The sequence below is a fragment of the Gossypium arboreum genome, chromosome 3 (assembly GCF_025698485.1).
Source record: "Gossypium arboreum isolate Shixiya-1 chromosome 3, ASM2569848v2, whole genome shotgun sequence".
In the NCBI taxonomy this organism is placed as follows: Eukaryota; Viridiplantae; Streptophyta; class Magnoliopsida; order Malvales; family Malvaceae; genus Gossypium; species Gossypium arboreum.
In genome coordinates this window covers 70231376-70250061 of record NC_069072.1, presented here as the reverse complement: position 1 = coordinate 70250061, position 18686 = coordinate 70231376, and the positions used below count along the sequence as shown (strand labels likewise).

The 18686-nt window shown below is 37.1% G+C and overlaps 1 non-coding gene across 1 annotated transcript; it reads right to left on the bottom strand.

Annotated features, from left to right (window-relative positions):
- Positions 1–2428: 2428 nt before the first annotated feature.
- Positions 2429–2535, bottom strand: LOC128291069 (small nucleolar RNA R71). The gene has a single exon (XR_008280845.1). It is a non-coding gene; the product is annotated as a small nucleolar RNA R71 (small nucleolar RNA).
- Between the last annotated feature and the right edge of the window lie 16151 nt (positions 2536–18686).

The following is an 18686-nucleotide window of genomic DNA, read 5'->3' as shown; positions in this document are numbered from 1 at the left end:
CAGTTATGTTATTATCCCTATTCAAAACTAAAAAAATCTAATCCCTAGATTGAATAATTGATACTTTTCTCTAATTAACACCCTAGGGTTGCATTAACTCGATCTATGGATCCCCTTATTAGGTTTCACCCTAATCTAATAAAATCTTGTCACCCTATCTCTAGGCGTGCAATCAACTCCGCTTAATTATGACAAATGTACTCTTAGACAAGGTCTATTCCTCCTCTGAATAAGAGCTTATCTTGAATCAGTATCCTGGGATATCAAAACAATAATTAAGAACACATAATTATGAACAAGTTAAATATTTATCATACAATTCAGAAATTAAAAACAAGATCCGTCTTAGGTTTCATCCCCCTTAGGTATTTGATAAACTGTAATTTATACATATTTTTACCCCATGTTTAATGCATTTTATGGATGATTTCCCATTAGAATTTGTGAATTCGATGCTCCTAATGCTTTAATTTCATGTTTTATACTTAGGAGAGCATAAGAGAGCGAAAGGAATGAGAAACGGGCCAAAAACAGAGAAAAATGGGCCAAAGTACGAATTCAACACGGCCTGGACCTCCTCACACGGGCTGACCACACGGCCGTGTCAATTTGGTATTTTCGAAGCATGACTCACACGAGCATGTCACACGGGCGTGTCCCTGCTGAGCCCAAGTTGAGTCTCATTTGGAAAAGGCCAATTTTGAGGGCTTCTAGGCATTCTAAAGCCTATAAATACACCCTAGAGGAGGAAAGTAAGGGGACACATAGAGAGGAAGGAAGAAATTACTCAAAGAAAGCCAATTGATCCATCTCAGAAGCTAGTTTCATCATCAAGACTGAAGATCTCCCCTCAACTTCCCTTCAGGAATTTTGGGTTTTCTTTATGTTTTGTATTCGTTATTCTTCTGAGATGTTTTCCTTTTAGTTATGAACTAAATCCCCTAAATACCTAAGGGGAATGAAACCTAAGACGAATCTTGTTATTATTTTCTGAATTGTATGATAAATATTTAACTTGTTCTTAATTATGTGTTCTTAATTCTTGTTTTGATATCTCATGATACTGATTCAAGATAAGCTCTTATTTAGAGGAGGAATAGACCCTGTCTAATAGTATATTTGTCATAATTAAGCGGAGTTGATTGCGCACCTAGAGATAGGGTGACAAGATTTTGTCGGATTAGGGTGAAACCTAATATGGGGATCCATAGATCGAGTTAATGCAACCCTAGAGTGTTAATTAGAGAAAAGTCTCAATTATTCAATCTAGGGATTAGATGTTATTAGTCTTGAATAGGGATAATAACATAACTTACATAACTTAGGGATCTTTACGGAACAAGTTAAATGAATCAATCGTCTGATTCGGAGCCAGAATAACAAGTACAGTCAAGGTGGATTTTTCCTTAGGTATTGTCTTAATTCAATTATTTTCCAAAAGTAATCCCCCAATTCCATTCTCTATGAGTTCTTAGTTTAGATAATTTGTTAGTTAAAACAAAACCACCTTGTTTTTAGGCTAGATAATAAAAAGACAGTTATTACTAGTACTTTTAGTTCCTTTGGGTTTGACAATCCGGTCTTGCTAAAACTATACTACTGTTCGATAGGTACACTTGCCTACATCGCGATAATAGTTAGTTTCAAGAACGATTAATTATAAATATATAAAACTTATCACACAAAATCACGCGATCAAGTTTTTGACGCCGTTGCCAGGGAACTAAGATATTAAGAACGCTCAATTTTTATTACTTTAGCCATTTATTTTTCTTGCAATTTAATTTAATTTAATTTTTTTATTATTATTATTTATTAATTTACTTTTTCTTTCTCTTGGTAGGTTTTTATAGTTTATGACTAGAAGAAACCCGTCAGGACCACTACTCTTTAACGAAGAAATCGATCGCATAGTTCGCAGAAACCAAAGAGAAATAAGGTGAAGCTTAAGATACATAGAGAACTTGAAAGAGGACAATACTCAACCCCTAACCGAAGAGATGGCTGAAAACCAAGACAATCAGCTACCTCTTGTAACTGCAGTTAATCAAAATCCTGCTCCACGCACTATGTATGATTATGCTAAACCTTTTTAACAGGAACTGAATCGAACATAGTTAGACCTGCTGTAGCTGCAAATACTTTTGAACTAAATCCTAACACTATTCAAATGATACAGCTATTTGTTCAGTTTGATGGTTTGCAGGATGAGGATCCCAACGTTCATTTAGCAAACTTTTTGGAACTATATGATACATTTAAAATTAATGGTGTTTTTGATGATGCCATTCGTCTACAGTTATTCCCTTTTTCATTGAGGAACAAATCTAAACAGTGGTTGAACTCGTTACCACAAGGGTCAATTACTATTTGGGAACAAATGACCAAAAAATTTTTACTAAAATATTTCCCGTCGGCTAAAATGACTAAATTACGTAATGATATCTCTTTGTTTGTGCAGATGGACTTAGAAACTCTTTATGATGCATGGGAGAGATACAAGGACTTACTGAGAAGGTGCCCTCACCATGGGTTACCGCTTTGGCTACAGGTTCAAACATTCCATAATGGCCTGAATCCTTCAACTTGACAAATGGTTGACGCAGCTGCTGGCGGAACCATCAATAATAAAACACCTGAAGATGCTTATGAGTTTATAGAGGAGATGTCACTGAATAACTATCAGTGGCAAGTCATGAGGACTAAGCCAACTAAAACAATAGGTGTTTATAATGTCGATTCGATTACTATGCTGTCAAACTAGGTAGAACTTCTAAATAAAAAGATTGATGGTTTTTTTAGTTCTTCACAGGTTCACCCAGTAATGCAGTGAGAAGCAAGTGGAGGTGGAACAACCCATTCGAAATACCAACCTTATGGCCACAACATGGATAACGAGCAGTTAAATTACATGGGTAATAATCCTCGATCTCAAAACAATCCATATAGTAACACTTACAATGTAGGTTGGAGGAACCACCCAAATTTCTCGTGCGGCGGTCAAGGAAATCAAAGACCACAACATCCTCCGGGTTTTCAATAGCCACCCTATCAACAGGAAAAGAAATCGAACCTTGAAGAAATGCTTACAAAGTTTATCTCGGTGTCAGAAACCTATTTTCAGAACACCGAAATAGCACTTAAAAATCAACAAGCGTCAATCCAAGGGCTCGAAACTCAGATAGGCTAGCTTTCTAAACTAATCTCCGAACGACCACAAGGTAGCTTGCCAAGTAATACTGAACCCAACCCAAGGGAACAGCTCAACGCAATTAATATTTAAGATGACGAAGGAGTCGTTGAGCCTGAGCCAGAACCGAGGTAAGAAACTGTGGTAAGCAAAGGTCGAGGTGAGGTAGGTCATAATAAAAACAAATCAGTGAATGTCGAATATAAACCTCGTGTGCCATACCCCAACGCGACAAGGAAAGACCGCTCAGATGAACAATTTGGTAAATTCCTTAAACTCTTAAAAAATTACATATTAACTTACCGTTTATTGAAGCCCTATCGTAGATTCCAAACGCAATGAAATTTTTAAAGGAGCTTTTAGCAAATAAGTGGAAGTTGGATGAGGAGTCGCATGTGGAGCTAAACACAGTTTGCTCAGCTATTCTCCAAAATAAACTACCCAAGAAACTAAAAGATCCAAGGAGTTTTACGATTCCTTACTTAATTGGTAGTTTAGATGTTAATAATGCATTAGCTGATTTAGAGGCTAGTATTAACGTCATGCCCTACAAAATGTTCAAACAATTAGGTCTCGGGAAACCCCAACAGACTAGGATGAGCATTCAATTAGCAGATAGAACTATAAGATTTCCTAGGGGTATTATTGAAGATGTGCCAGTTAAAATCGATAAATTTATATTTCCCGTTGACTTCATTATTTTAGACACAGAGGAAGATAGCAAAACTCCTTTGATCTTAGGAAGGCCCTTTTTAGCAACTGCTAAAACAATTATTGATGTTGGCACAGGTGAACTCACACTCTGAGTGGGAGACAAAACAATCACTCTTCAAGCTCGCAATTCCGGCAACACATTGGAAATTGAAGGTGATCGTTTAACCCATTCTACTAAAACTGACAATATAGTACAACCTACTTTGCAGGAAATGAGTCTGAAGGAAGCACATGAGTCATTCTCAAGCAATAGTAGAGGACCTGTTAATGAAAATCGAAGGTTACAAATCGAGAAGCTAGATGAATGGTGGACGCATAAACTGAGAACACATAATAAACCAAAACTACTCCAGAACGAGCTCAATACCTTTTGAAATCAACTTAAGGTTGGAAATAAAGTCTTATTAGATGCCGCAGATCCTCACATTGTCACTACCACACCGAATAAAGAAATCACTCTTATGGTACTTAGCATTTTCCCATTCGGTACAGTCGAGGTGAGTCATCCCAAGTTCAGCACTTTTAAGGTAAACAACACCCGTCTAAAACCTTATTTTGATGAGAATAATAGCAGGAATGAGGAGTATAAACTCTTCAAACCACCATGATCATTAAATAGAGAGTTAAGTCGAGCTTAGACTATAAATAAGTGCTTCTCGGGAGGCAACTCGAGCACTAACTGTATTAACTTCTTCAAAATTTAGTCTTCAACATCTAACTTACTAATAGAGCTCTTGAATACAGGTTTTCCATAGAGACACGGCCAAGTACACGAGCGTGCTTAGGGCCGTGTGAAAATAGGGCAACGATTTTTCCAAACACGGGCTACAATAAAATGCCACGGCCTTGCGACATGGTCGTTGTCAAACCTGCCAAAAAAACACAGGAGTGCGGCACGCCTATGTGGAAGAACCGTGGGTGAACCTATTAAAACAGCACGAGCGTGAGACACGCCCGTGTCTAGCACCCGTGGTCGAACCTATTAGATTGACACGGGCGTGGGTCTACATACACAGGCATGGGAGAAGATAACAACGCCAGACACGGCCGTGCGACACGACCGTGTACTAAATGTCAGACGCGTCCAAACTCAAAATTTGCGAATCACGCGGGCTAAAATTGGGGAACACGGGCATCTTACCTGGCCATGTGCTCTAAAATCTATAAATAGGCTGCACTATTCATTGTCTTATTCACCCCAAAGCCCTAACCCTAGCCGCTGGAAGTCCACATGCCTTCCCCGCCGCACACGTGCACCGCTTCTAAGTTTGTTCCATTTTTTAGCGTTTGTTCACTCTTTTACCTTTAACTCCATGCATTTTTAATGATATAATCTTCATGTATCTCACACTATGCTATCATTCAAGTTTCATTTTTTTAAGGTTAGTTATCATTCATTCTCCATGACATATTTTTATGAAACTCTCATGCCTTATTCACCTATTCTAAACCAATATTCATAGTTTTCAATTTCTTTTTGTTATTTACCATTACAACTCATGCCATGTGTCAAATTTATTCTCTTTATATTTCCATGAAATTCGATGCCCATTCTCATGCATTTACAATGCCAATGTCATGAAATTATGCTATCAAAATTATTATGTTGGTTGAGATTGGTTAGTATTAGGAATTTTGGATGAAATTGTTAGCTCAAATTCATGGCTTTTCAAATTTGTTTACCTACTATTATTCTCCTTTGTAATTGCAAGTACCATGTCATCCTCACGTGATAAAAAAGGCCCTTGTCCTTACTTCAAAGAAAAGGAAGGGAGCGTCATCTTTTTCGGGTCCTACCGCGGAAGTTCGTCACCCTTTCCTGAGGTTCCCCATTGGGCCTTAAGAAGAACTATTCCAAATACTCTGAGCCCGACCTTTAATTGTGGGCCACTGCATCGACTGGGCTGTAATAGAACTAGTTCAGTTGGCTGATGCGACTCAGGCCCTCCTAACCATCGACCCTTGGGAGATTTTCTTTGGGATCATCGAGCCGACATATCTTGAGCTTACGATGGAATTATGCTCCACATTTCATCTTCAGACCGTGATGACGAACTACGATGATCCTGGCACGGTGCAATTTCACCTAGGCAGATTAATCCACCAGCTCAGCGTACCAGAATTCGGTATTGCACTGGGTTTATATACGGAGAAATTCAAGGAGGAGAATGACTTATATGCTCTCAACCGCCACATCCATCGTTCTTCTTCACGATGCTGGGACGCACTAGTGCCAGGTGGGGCCATCTACAATCCTAGCCGCTCCAAGGCATCAGCTCTTCCTCTATCTCTGAGGTACCTACACGCCATTTTGGCTCACAAGATTACAGGACGGCGAGAGAGCACTGTCATCGTCAACACTCACGGCACCTACTTTTTATTGTGTATGTCACATGGGTACGTCATCGACCTTGCCTATTTCATTGTCCTTGAGATTCAGCACCAGACGGAGTGGCATAGGAAGGGGGTCATCTCCATTGGCTCCTATGTTATTCGGTTGGCTCGAAACTTCGGGCTCCTCAACACCGCAGCCCAAGAATCATCCTTAACCCTCATTGGCCAGATATCTCCACAAGGCATCTTGAGCATGCTTAGCATGAGGATGATCAAAAAGCGCCGAGGAACCTACCCTCCTCAATATTGACTCGCCCAATCTACCGAGGAGGAGGTTTACGAGGACATTCCTGATGATGTCCCTTCACAGCATGAGGACCCACCGACTTAACCACTACCACCCTCTCGTCCAGTTCATGCAGCAGCTTCATATGCTGACATCTCTGAGCGCCTCACTCGATTCAAGCAGCAGTGTTTTCAACGATTTGACAACATTGATGCTACTCTGCAGTAGATTTGTCAACACCTCCACATCTCATCGCCAGTCCCACCTCGTAAACCATCCAGCGATGAAGATATTTAAAAACATTTATTTATTATTTTATGTTTTTAATTTTTATTAAAACTACTTTTTATTTTTATTAAGATTTTATAATTTTATTTTATTATCAATTTCGGTTATTTCATTAAGAGTAATTATTCTTACTAATATCCCCTAAAAAGTTCCTGATTTTATCATAGTTATATAGAGCTCCTAAGCTCATCATCATAGGAACTAAAAACTCTATCGGGAAAGATTCTCCATGACTGCCATGTCTTGATCGACCACGACCATAGCTACCACTAGATATAACATTCTTTTGGCACAGGACTTATGGTCTAATGAACCTCTACCACCGCCGGAGTATCCTCCTCCACTCTCACACTGATTACTCTCCCAAACTCCAGTTCGAGGAATTCATCATACAAGAAGTTTCACTTCTCCCCCATCTTATGATTACAAATTTATCTTTTCCTATCTATCTTTGTACATTGAGGGCAATGTACATCTTAAGTGTGGGGGGTATTTATTTCATTATCAGAAAAATTCCTGAATGACTGCCTTGTTCTCTTGAGAAGCTCTCATATCATATTTAGGATAAATTTTGATTGATTTATGATTTTGATTTATATATCTTGAATTAAAACATAGGCATTTATGCATTGATTGTTTAAACTTTAAGACATTAGAGAATCGAGCATGATAAGTTGATTCTTAAGAATTTAAAATTTTAGGTTGTTTCCCCAAAGTTTAGGTATTACTTTGAGTTGGAATTCACAAGTTTTAAACATCAAAAAGCCATAATTTTTGTGAGATTTTTGAGCCTTTTTAGCATCTATTAATTCTTTCATGCTCACTTTTATTATTGCTTTGAGCGCGTCAGTAGAACTTGCTTGATTATGCATGTCAAGACCACACCATTTGATTTGATATGTCAAAATGATTAAGGCACTAAGGATTAACCCACTCATGCCATGAAAAGCCTACCTCCATGATTAAACCCTTGTAAACCCCCTTGAGCCTAACAAGCCATTTCTTGTATTACCCTTAATATTAACCCCTAACCCATTATTGTTGAAATCCCCTAAATTAATTTGATCCCTATTTTTGTCGAGATTTGAATTGAAATAGTTGCTCAGCTATGTCTCGTTCTTAATAGTTAGTTTATGTTATTTAACTTGTTCTTAAAAAAAAAAGAAAATTGTGTATATACATTAGTAGTATTTTTTTTTTTTAGCTTAAGTATTTAAATTCCATATTCTTAGAAGAAGCTCTGTTGTACGCAAGTGATGATTAAATCTTTTTCTAGTTAAGTGATTTTTTAGTTCAATCTCGATTATAACCATTTCTTTCAGCCTGTGACCACACCCCCTAACCAAAGCCACATTACAACACTCTAAAGACTTTTGATTGATGTATCATCTCAATTTATAGTGGTGGAGATTTGATTTTCATCCAAGCCTATGGTAATGACTTTTCATTGTTGACTATTGAGTGCTTCATTTATTATCCTTAAACACCTTGAGTGATTTGAGTGAATCTTTAGTGAGGATGTGAAACTCTGTGACATTTTGAATCCAAGGTAATTACTTAGACGAAGGGAGACACCTATGTTTTCAGAATAAAATGCTCAACTTCGAATGATTGAAATTGTGATGTTCTTTTAGTTGAATTCTCAATGTATGATTACCTATGGATTATTTTGAGATATTATCAATAGAAATTATAAATTGAGAAGAATTTATTTTGATTATGAGTTGAGAATTTTGCTTGCAGACAAGCAAATGATAAAGTGTGGGGGTATTTGAGAAACCGTAATTTATACATATTTTTACCCCATGTTTAATGCATTTTATGGATGATTTCCCATTGGAATTGGTGAATTCGATGCTCCTAATGCTTTAATTTCGTGTTTTATACTTAGGAGAGCATAAGAGAGCGAAAGGAACGAGAAACGGGCCAAAAACAGAGAAAAATGGGCCAAAGTATGAATTCAACACGGCCTAGACCTCCTCACACGGGCAGACCACACGGCCGTGTCAATTTGGCATATTCGAAGCACGACTCACACGGTCGTGTCACACAAGCATGTCCATGCCGAGCCCAAGTTGAGTCCAATTCGGAAAAGGCCAATTTTGAGTGCTTCTAGGCATTCTAAAGCCTATAAATACACCCTAGAGGAGGAAAGTAAGGGGACACATAGAGAGGAAGGAAGAAATTACTCGAAGGAAGTCGATTGATCCATCTCAGAAGCCGGTTCCATCATCAAGACTGAATATCTCCCTTCCACTTCCCTTCAGGCATTTTGGGTTTTCTTTATGTTTTGTACTCGTTATTCTTCTGAGATGTTTTCCTTTTTAGTTATGAACTAAATCCCCTAAATACCTAAAGGGAATGAAACCTAAGACAAATCTTGTTATTATTTTCTGAATTGTATGATAAATATTTAACTTGTTCTTAATTATGTGTTCTTAATTCTTATTTTGATATCCCAGGATATTGATTCAAGATAAGCTCTTATTCAGAGGAGGAATAGACCCTGTCTATGAGTACATTCGTCATAATTAAGCGGAGTTGATTGTGCGCCTAGAGATAGGGTGACAAGATTTTGCTGGATTAGGGTGAAACTTAATAGGGGGACCCATATATCGAGTTAATGCAACCCTAGAGTGTTAATTAGAGAAAAGTCTCAATTATTCAATCTAGGGATTAGATGTTATTAGTATTGAATAGGGATAATAACATTACTTAGGGATCTCTAAGGAACAAGTTAAATGGTTTGATATAGGTAGGGTTAGTAAGAGAATGACTTCATTTGGTATTCCTTAATGACTCGAAATGCTTTGGTTTAAATGGTGGATATGTAGTCAATATCCTATTAAGAATTTGAAATTGAGTGTTTGAATCTATTTGGTATGATTTAGGTATGTTTGAAATCAATTGAAAGTGGTTGTTGATGTATATGTTATATGGTTTGATAGGAAAGTATGAGATAGGTACCAAATAGTTCATTTTTACAAAAAATAAGGACCACGTTGTGACCTCAAATTTTGGACTTCACAACATTGTCATTACAGTGACTAAAACCACGACGAGACATACTGTAGTGGCCAAGTTGTGACGAGCACTAGTTGAAGTCACGATGCCGATCCAAATATTTTGTTAACTTTCCAATTTGGTACTTTTTCATGCTTAGGTCAACAAAAGAGCTTTCATAAGATTGATTAAGACTCTTTTTTATTATTTGTCCATAAATGAACATATTTAGCACTGAATTACATACACATGGGAATATTCTATTGTAAATTAATTGTGGTTGCTTCAACAACAAATGTGGCATCCTGTAGCTCAGACCTAGCGATCGGGTCTAGCGAGCAGTGTTATAAAAACACTTTTCACTAGATAACTAATGATGCTAAATTTTTAAGGTGAAACTACAGAGGCTAATTCAAGATCATGGGTTGGATAGTTGCACTCATGTGTCTTCAATTATCATGAGGCATACACTATTACCTTTCCCTCCTACATTAAAACACATCCAAGCCTGCTCAGTGATGCATTAGTAAAGTTAACAAACTCTTTCACTGACTCTAGAAATGTCAAGATATGGGCTTTTGTCAACAGCTTCTTTGGTTTCTCAAAACTTTCTTGGCATCGTTCACTCCGAACAAATGGTACATTCTTTTGAAGTAACTCAGTCAACAACAATGCTATCTTTGAGATTCCATTTACGAATTGTTTATAGTACCTAGCTAATCCCAGAAAACTATGAACTTCAATGACATTTCTCAGTTGTTTTCATTCGAAAACTACCTTAATCTTTCTTGGTATCCTCCCAAATCCCTTCTCCTAAAACTACATGATCGAAGAAAACAACTTCAGATGGCCAAACTTCACATTTACTAATTTTTTTTGTACAACTACATTTCTTGATGACTTGCAGCACTGTTCTCAAATGTTAGTCGTGTTCTACGTCTGGCTTCAAATATATCAAAATATCATCAATGAAAACCACTATGAATTTTTCTAAATAAGATTGAAAAATATGAATCATGAGATGAAAAAAATACGAATCATGAGATGAAAAAAATAAAAATCATGAGATCTATGAATTTTGTGAGAGTATTAGTCAACCCGAAAGACATCATAAAAATTCATAGTGTCTGTATCGCATCTGGAATGCTATTTTCGGTACATCACTATCTTTCACCTTCAACTGATAGTTACTTGACCTCAAATAAAGTTTGTGTGACAGCCCAAAATTGACCCTAGTCGGAATGTGGTTTCGGGACCACAAAACCTAGGCATAAAAATAATTAAAAATTTATTTTGATGCCTATAATATGTGTGTGCTCATGTATGACATTTTATGATGATTGATTTAGTGTTATAAAGGTGAATTCCACAAGAAAGGACTTAGTAGTGAACTTTGAAAGTACGATAGGGAAATGTGTGATGACTAATTAAAGCATGCATGCAAATTAATGGACTTGCATGTCAAATTCCCCTTTTTACAAGTGATGGCCGGCCATGACAAAGAGATATGGGCTAAACATGTCATGAAACATGTTTTGTTGGGCATTAGGGAGAAATAATAAACAAATAAGCATGGGTAAGAAAAGAATGAAAAAAAATGTGTGTGAGAGTAGCATTCCCCATTGCCGTGCAACCAAGAAGAGAAACAAAAAAATTTGTTCATCCTTGTTCTCTCCTTTTGGCCAAAAATACTAAGAGGAAGAAGAGATTTTGCTTCATTTCCTTTGTTTAGAAGAGATCTAGAAGGATATTTGGCTAAACTTGCATCAAGATTGAGGTATGTATGAGGTTGTGTCATGAGATTCATGCATGTTTTAGTTGCCAACTTGATGTTCATGTTAGCCATGGTTCAAATCCTTGTTATGCCATGGAAGTGGTATTTGGTCAAGGTTGGTATTGTGATAAAGCCATTGCATGTTAAGTGTGAAGCTTGATGATGATGCATGCAATGATGGATTGTCTACTCTTGAAATTTCTTTGTAGCCATCTTGAGTAAGACTTTGAGTTTTCTTTTGTTTAACCATGATTGAAGATAAAAGGGCATGATTATGATGTATTCGGCCATGATGCATTCATGAGCATGGTTCATGCTTCTTGCATGTTAGTTAAAATTTGTGTTTTAGATGGCTATGGACACCTTGAAATTCGGCCATGCTCATATAAGTATATATATGTTTGCACATGATGTTTTGGCTATGAAGTAAGTGATGAATATGTTTGTTTAAAGAAGAAGATGTTGAAGAATGCTTGTGAAATTGCAAGCACATTCGCCTAACACACATATGAGTGCTTGATGCTATATTATAAGTTTTGAGCTACAACATGCAAAGCATTAACTAGTAAAATGCATGCTGTTTTTGTGTGGTATTAAGTGCATAATTGGCCTCAACATGGACATGTATATTCGGCCTTAGGTAGCCTATTGAAGGCCTTAGCTTTTCCTTGATGCCCGAATGAATTGTATTGAATTGCTTGATGTAGTATAAAATGTGCATGACCATTGTGTATTCAAGCTAAAGGGTGGCCATTTGACCATTTAAACTCCTTGTCATATTCGCCATAAGCTAGCACAATGAGGTTTTAATAAATTGAATTTGTTTGAATTAGCTCAAGAGCTTAGAGGGCCACAATTGGACAAGGGAAGGAAAAAGTGATCGAATAGCCGTAAAAGCCGTTCGACAACATCCGAGGTAAGTCCTCAAGAAGTGACCTTAATTGAATTATGTGGAATGAAATATGGATGTATTGATTATTGATTTATGTGTGTATGAGTATTGAATGATACCCGGGCTAAGTCCCAAGGCAATTATGCTAGTGATTATAATTGTGTTTGAGCCTTAGTAACGAAAATGAAATATGTATGTCCAATGATTATTGATGTATGTGTGCATGAGAAATTGAATGATACCGGGCTAAGCCCGAAGACAATTATGCTGGAAATTATATCCGGGTTAAGACCAAGGCAATTGTGCTAGTGGCTACATCCGGCTAAGACCAAGGCATTCGTGCGAGTCATTCTATCCGGGCTAAGACCGAAGGCATTCGTGCGTGGTTATATCCGGTTGTATTCGAAGAAGCTTGGGCTGGAGGTGAGTGTTGGTTGCTGTAATAAATTCAATTAATGCGCTCGAAAAGCCCAAAGAATAAGGTACGTTTATATGTGCATTGGAAAGTCGACATATTTGAGCAACATTCGCTCAATCGACTAACAATTTCAGCTATTGGAATGGTTGATACTTTGTGAAAGTATATAATGATGAAGTGTGAAGTAAGAATGATTATGAGAATGTGTATTAATGAAATGATGCATTTGGTTACGTGAATGTATTGCTTAAATTAAAGCTGATTTTATTCCTTGAGACTTACTAAGCATAAAATGCTTACCCGTTGCTTTGGCTCTCTTTTTATAGATTACGCTCGATAGCAATCGGATTCGGGATCATTAAAGTCAAGTCATCCACACTATCAACGCCTCTATTTTGGTATAAATTTTGGTTGAACTTTGAAATGGCATGTATAGGACTACCCCTTGTTGGTTTAAATATGCTGTGATGTATATGTGTACGGCCATGCGAAAATGGCTCGTAAAAGTGAAGTACTGAACTTAGACTATTTGCGGTTTGTATATATATATATGGTGTCATGATGTGATTATGGATTGGAGATGGGAATGTTGGTCACATGATCAGCCATTGGTATGGTTAAAATGATCATATATGAACCTATGTATGGCAAGACTAGTTGGTTCATGGAGACTACAAAATAGGTAAGACCTACCTTAAAAACAGATGCTGCCAGCTGCAGTGATGTGAATGTGAAAAATCACCAAAATTTGTAGGAATGGTATTAAATAGTGAATAAGCTATGTAAATGAACCTTGATGAGTCTATTTTCATATGGAAGAAACGAAATGGTCATAGGAGTTACATGTTAAGAGATATTAAAGCTATTGTGAGACAGGGCCAGAACGGTTTCTGGGTCCCCTGTCGCAACTTTAAAAATTTACTATAAATTATCCAGAAAGAATTAGGAGTCATTCCTTATATGTACAGATTCCATTTTGAGTCTAGTTTCATTAGAAACAAACGGCACCAGTATTAAAGCCCTGTACATAGAGATATTCAAGTTATAACGCGCAAAGGTCAGAGCAGTCGATCCCTATAACATGGGTGACTTTAACTAATAAACTGTACCAATTGGCCCGACCAAAAATTCTAGAAATAAATCCATGGATGGATATATGAGTCTAAATTCAGGGAAAATTTACGAAACCAGTTTCCGAGTTTTGAAACTCGAGATATGATTTTTAAGGCGACGGTGACGCAGTTTTCCAGCCTGACTGGAAATGTCAAATTGGGGGGCAAAATATGTGAACTTGGCTTGTTAACCCCTCGTGTCCGACACCGGCGATGGTCTCGGGTTCGGGGTGTTACAGTTTGGAAAACACAGCTAAGCCTTTCAATTGATCAAAAAAATTGTCACTCTGATGCAAGGAATACTTATTCTTTATGGTCAACTTGTTCAGCTGACGGTAGTCAATGTAGAGATACAACAAGCCATCTTTCTTTTTATCAAATCGCACTAGCATACCCCAAGGTGAGATACTAGGACATATAAAACCTCAATCTAATAATCATAGAGCTTAACTTTCATTTCTTTTTATTCAGCTAGTGCCATGTGATAAGGAGTAATGGACACCGAAATAGGGCCAAGATATTTTTCAATCCCAAATTCAACTTCTCGGTATGTTGATAACCCTGGTAATTTTTCTGGAAACACATCCAAAAATCCACATACCGTACAAATATTTTCTAACCTTGGCCCCTCGAATGATGAATTCATCACATAGGAAATAAATGCTTCACATCCTTGTTTGATCAACATCTAGAAACCTCTTGATTTCAAACTTGAATTTTTAGGGTTCTATCAGTCAAGTTTTGAATAAAAAATCTTTTCATTCTGCAATCTAGTACTACCTCATACTCTAATAGCCAATCCATAACCAAAATCATGTCAAATTCGTTAAACAACATTATAAAAAAATCATCTAAAAATATCCTATTCTGAATGTCTAATGGACACCACTTTCACACTCGATTAACCACCACTATTTGACCTAATAGACTTACACAAAAATTTCTATTCTGGATGATTCTATTAATTTTTTCCCGAATTTGCTAAACTAGCATGGACATAAGATTGCATGGAACCTGAATTTAGTAATGCATAAATTTGTTATGAAAATAATGAGAGTATACCTGATTCTACGTCAGTAGCATCAATCCCTTTACAAGTTTTGATGACGTGGGCTTGAGTTGGGGCCTTAGCCATATGTTAAGTTGTCACGGACTAAGTGTTCATTCATGGGGTTCTTCTAGATGTCACACCACCCTTGAAAAAACCACGGCCATAAGATGTAGAAAAGACCACACCCATAAGATGTAGGCACTAATCTTTGGGGAGTTTGAGCTATAAATTCAGTGTTTCTTGACAATCTCTAGCATAATGGTCAATAGACTTGACATGAATATAGGCTCCTGCTTTACCCCAACACCCACCTTTGTGTCGTTTACAAGAGTAACATTCCAACATGTTGGTAACTCAGGCAGGTCCATCTGAAATTTCCATTAATATTGACTATTTCTTGAAATGACTCTTATTAGGACAAAAATCTAAGGGAGTTGAACTCCTTGGATCTTTGAACTCTCTAGCTCACTTTGATGGAGGTTGCAAACTAGCTGCACCAGTTCTCTTACCCCAGACTTTAGACTAATCATTTTTCATATCTAAGTCCAACTCTTATTCCTACATTCTTGCTTGATCAGTCAACTCTACAAATTCTCTAAGCTTTAATGGTATAATGGAATTCGAATCTCATTTTTGAGTTCCCATAAAAATTATAACTTATACGGAATGTACCCGAGTTACTGTTAGCTATCATTGGTAAGCTTCTTCTTTGAGTAAAGATACAACACACAAAACTTATCTAGTTGACATAAATTCTAACTGATCAAATACACGTACCACTAATTCCAACCAGTACTCAATCATTTCAGGGTCTATACCTTTCACACCTTTAAAATTAGTGGTATGTACTAGTCAAGGAAGCAGATTGGGGTGGAACACTAACAACCCTCTCCAAGGCATCTGCTGTAGTACGTAAGAGCACCTTGTCCCCTTGATCTTCATGTCATGTTATCACTTTTTTGGTCGTACATCTCGCACCAAGTTTATTAACATCATGTGTGTTACGTTCATATTCATTTCGCCTTTCAACTCGAGGATCTCTCAACTCAATCTCATCACCTATCTCAGTTTTTGATTCATCAAACATCTTTTAACTATATCAAAACAAATAATAACAGATTTAGCATCCAAAATCAGCTTGAAAGTGACCATAATTATGACATGTACCTTTAGACTCGCTCACAAAGCCTGGTTTAGACCGAGGATCTACTAAACTCTACCTTCGATACCACTAAATGTAACACCCCAAAATTTATCTGATCGTTAAATCCAAATAAATATGTCACATGACATAGTCGAAGCAACTCAGGCTAACTTGATACATATTTATATTTTTAGCTTTATAATTATCATTCATATCAAATTAATCATCAATCCCAATCACACACTTAAAGTCATGCTATCTAATAACTAAGTTCATCAGGTTATGGGGTTATACAAAGTAATTTTGTAAGTTAGGACTCGAATACAAACTCAATTTCCAAGTTTTAACATTGTCTCTCGAGACATGAATCTACATGTCTCGAGGGAACCTAACTGCTCACCAACCTTCCACGCGCTAACACTATGGCTAAGCCAAAATCAACACTAAAAAAATCAAAATCCAAATAATTATGTGTGGTGTTTGCAAGTGTGGTAGGTCAATTGTAATATAATTTCTGCAAAGGGGTAAAAGAGTACTCCAAGGATCGAACCCATAGGAGTCAACAATTGATTAGATTCTAGTTAATAACATACAATTTAAAGAGTCTATATAACTACTCACTAGTTAGCATAGTACAAAAAACTATGAAATTGAGAGGACTTAAACTAATTTACTAGCTAATAAAAAAAGGACTAAATCATAAAGCATTCAAAGTTATAAAACTATCCAATCAATAACAAATTGTGGTTTGTTGACTTTAATGTGGTTCTGTAATCATCGAATTAGAGATCTAAACTTCTTAAACTCCTAAACTGGTTCTATTTTACCTCCCAATCTCAACTTTACCAAATTAGTCCAATTTATCCCCTAATCTCGCCCGACTAACTCAAAACTAATGAATCGGTGCCCAATAAGATTACCTCTCAGTCTCACTTATCTTGCTTTCCCTTAGGGGCATCAATCCTAAGTTTTCATGTTCATTCTGTTTAGTCCAATTTATTGCAATTTAGTCCCTACCCAAAAATTAGTTTACCTATATCTCCATCAACCATGTAACACCCTTTACCTAAGTTTCAGGCTGAGACTGGGCACGAGGCATTACCACACTTAACCACATGCATACAATCATTTTTGTGTCACCAAGACTTGGTCAAATTTAAAACTTTTTCTAATCTTGTTTAAACTCCTTAATGTGGGCCTACGAGGCCCCAAATTCTTATTGGAAACCATTCAGAACCAACTCGGGTCCTTAAACCGACTTATAAAAATGACCCTTGAAACAGGGCACACGCCCGTGTGGAAGGATAACAAACCTGTGTGCTCATTATAACATGGTCGTGCTGATGGCTAGTGTGACACACACAACCTAAGCCTCAAGGGACACGCCCGTGTCCCACGCTGGTGTAAATTAAATTCTAAATTTGAACCTACAGGGGTTTTCACAAGGCCATGACACACCCGTGTCATAGCCCATGTCTAAAAATCTTGACATTCTATTTCTAACGTCAGCAATCCTTAAGGGTTACACGGCCAAGGCACACGCCCGTGCGCTAGGCTGTGTCTTTCATATGGCTGAGACACACGGTCGTGTCTCTGCCTATGTGTTTACTACTATACATACTAACTTGAAATTTTTACATGCAAGGGACAGACGGCCGGGCAACACGCCCATAGAGCTGGCCGTGTGTAACACATGGCCTATACACACACCCCTGTGTCTACCCATGTAGACAACATAGGGCTATTTACCAAGCCCTTTGCCAGAATGAAACACAAAATAACAACATCCATCATGCTAAAGATTATCATAATATGATTCCCCAATTCAACAACCACATCTAAGGCCTTTACACATTTCATATTTACTGAAGCAACCAACAAATTACCCATGTAACACCCCAAATCCGGCCCAGACATTATGGTCGAATCTGGCGTGTCACATTAAAGTGTTTTAGCGAAAACTGTGTTTTCATTGAAAACCCTTCTTAAAATAAAAGAAACCTTAATTAACTTTAAAAAAAAAAAACCTTTCAATTATGACAGCCTTGTTTAAAACATTTATTTAAGAAAACTTATCATTTAAAAATTAAGTTACGGAAACGTAGAAAACATACTATAATTTAGGACACCCATGTTCAGCTCCTCGTAATTACAATGGAAATAATAATACTTCAAGTAATAATAGCATAATGAAAACCTTATTACAATCTGGTCTGAACATACTTAAAAAAAAAATACTTAAACACTTAAAAAAAAACCAAGTCCGAATTATCTTGCTAGCCGGCCACTCAGAGTCCCTCCAAACATCGAACCTTTTACTGAGCATCACCTGAAAATAAAATAAAAGAGGGGGTGAGTTTTCGCAAACTCAGTGTGTACAACCCTCGATGAAAAACAATCATTCAAAGAAAGATCATCAAACATGCAATAAAAATCCATCCAAATTATCCATCCGCTACACACCAGCTCCATCCCCCATC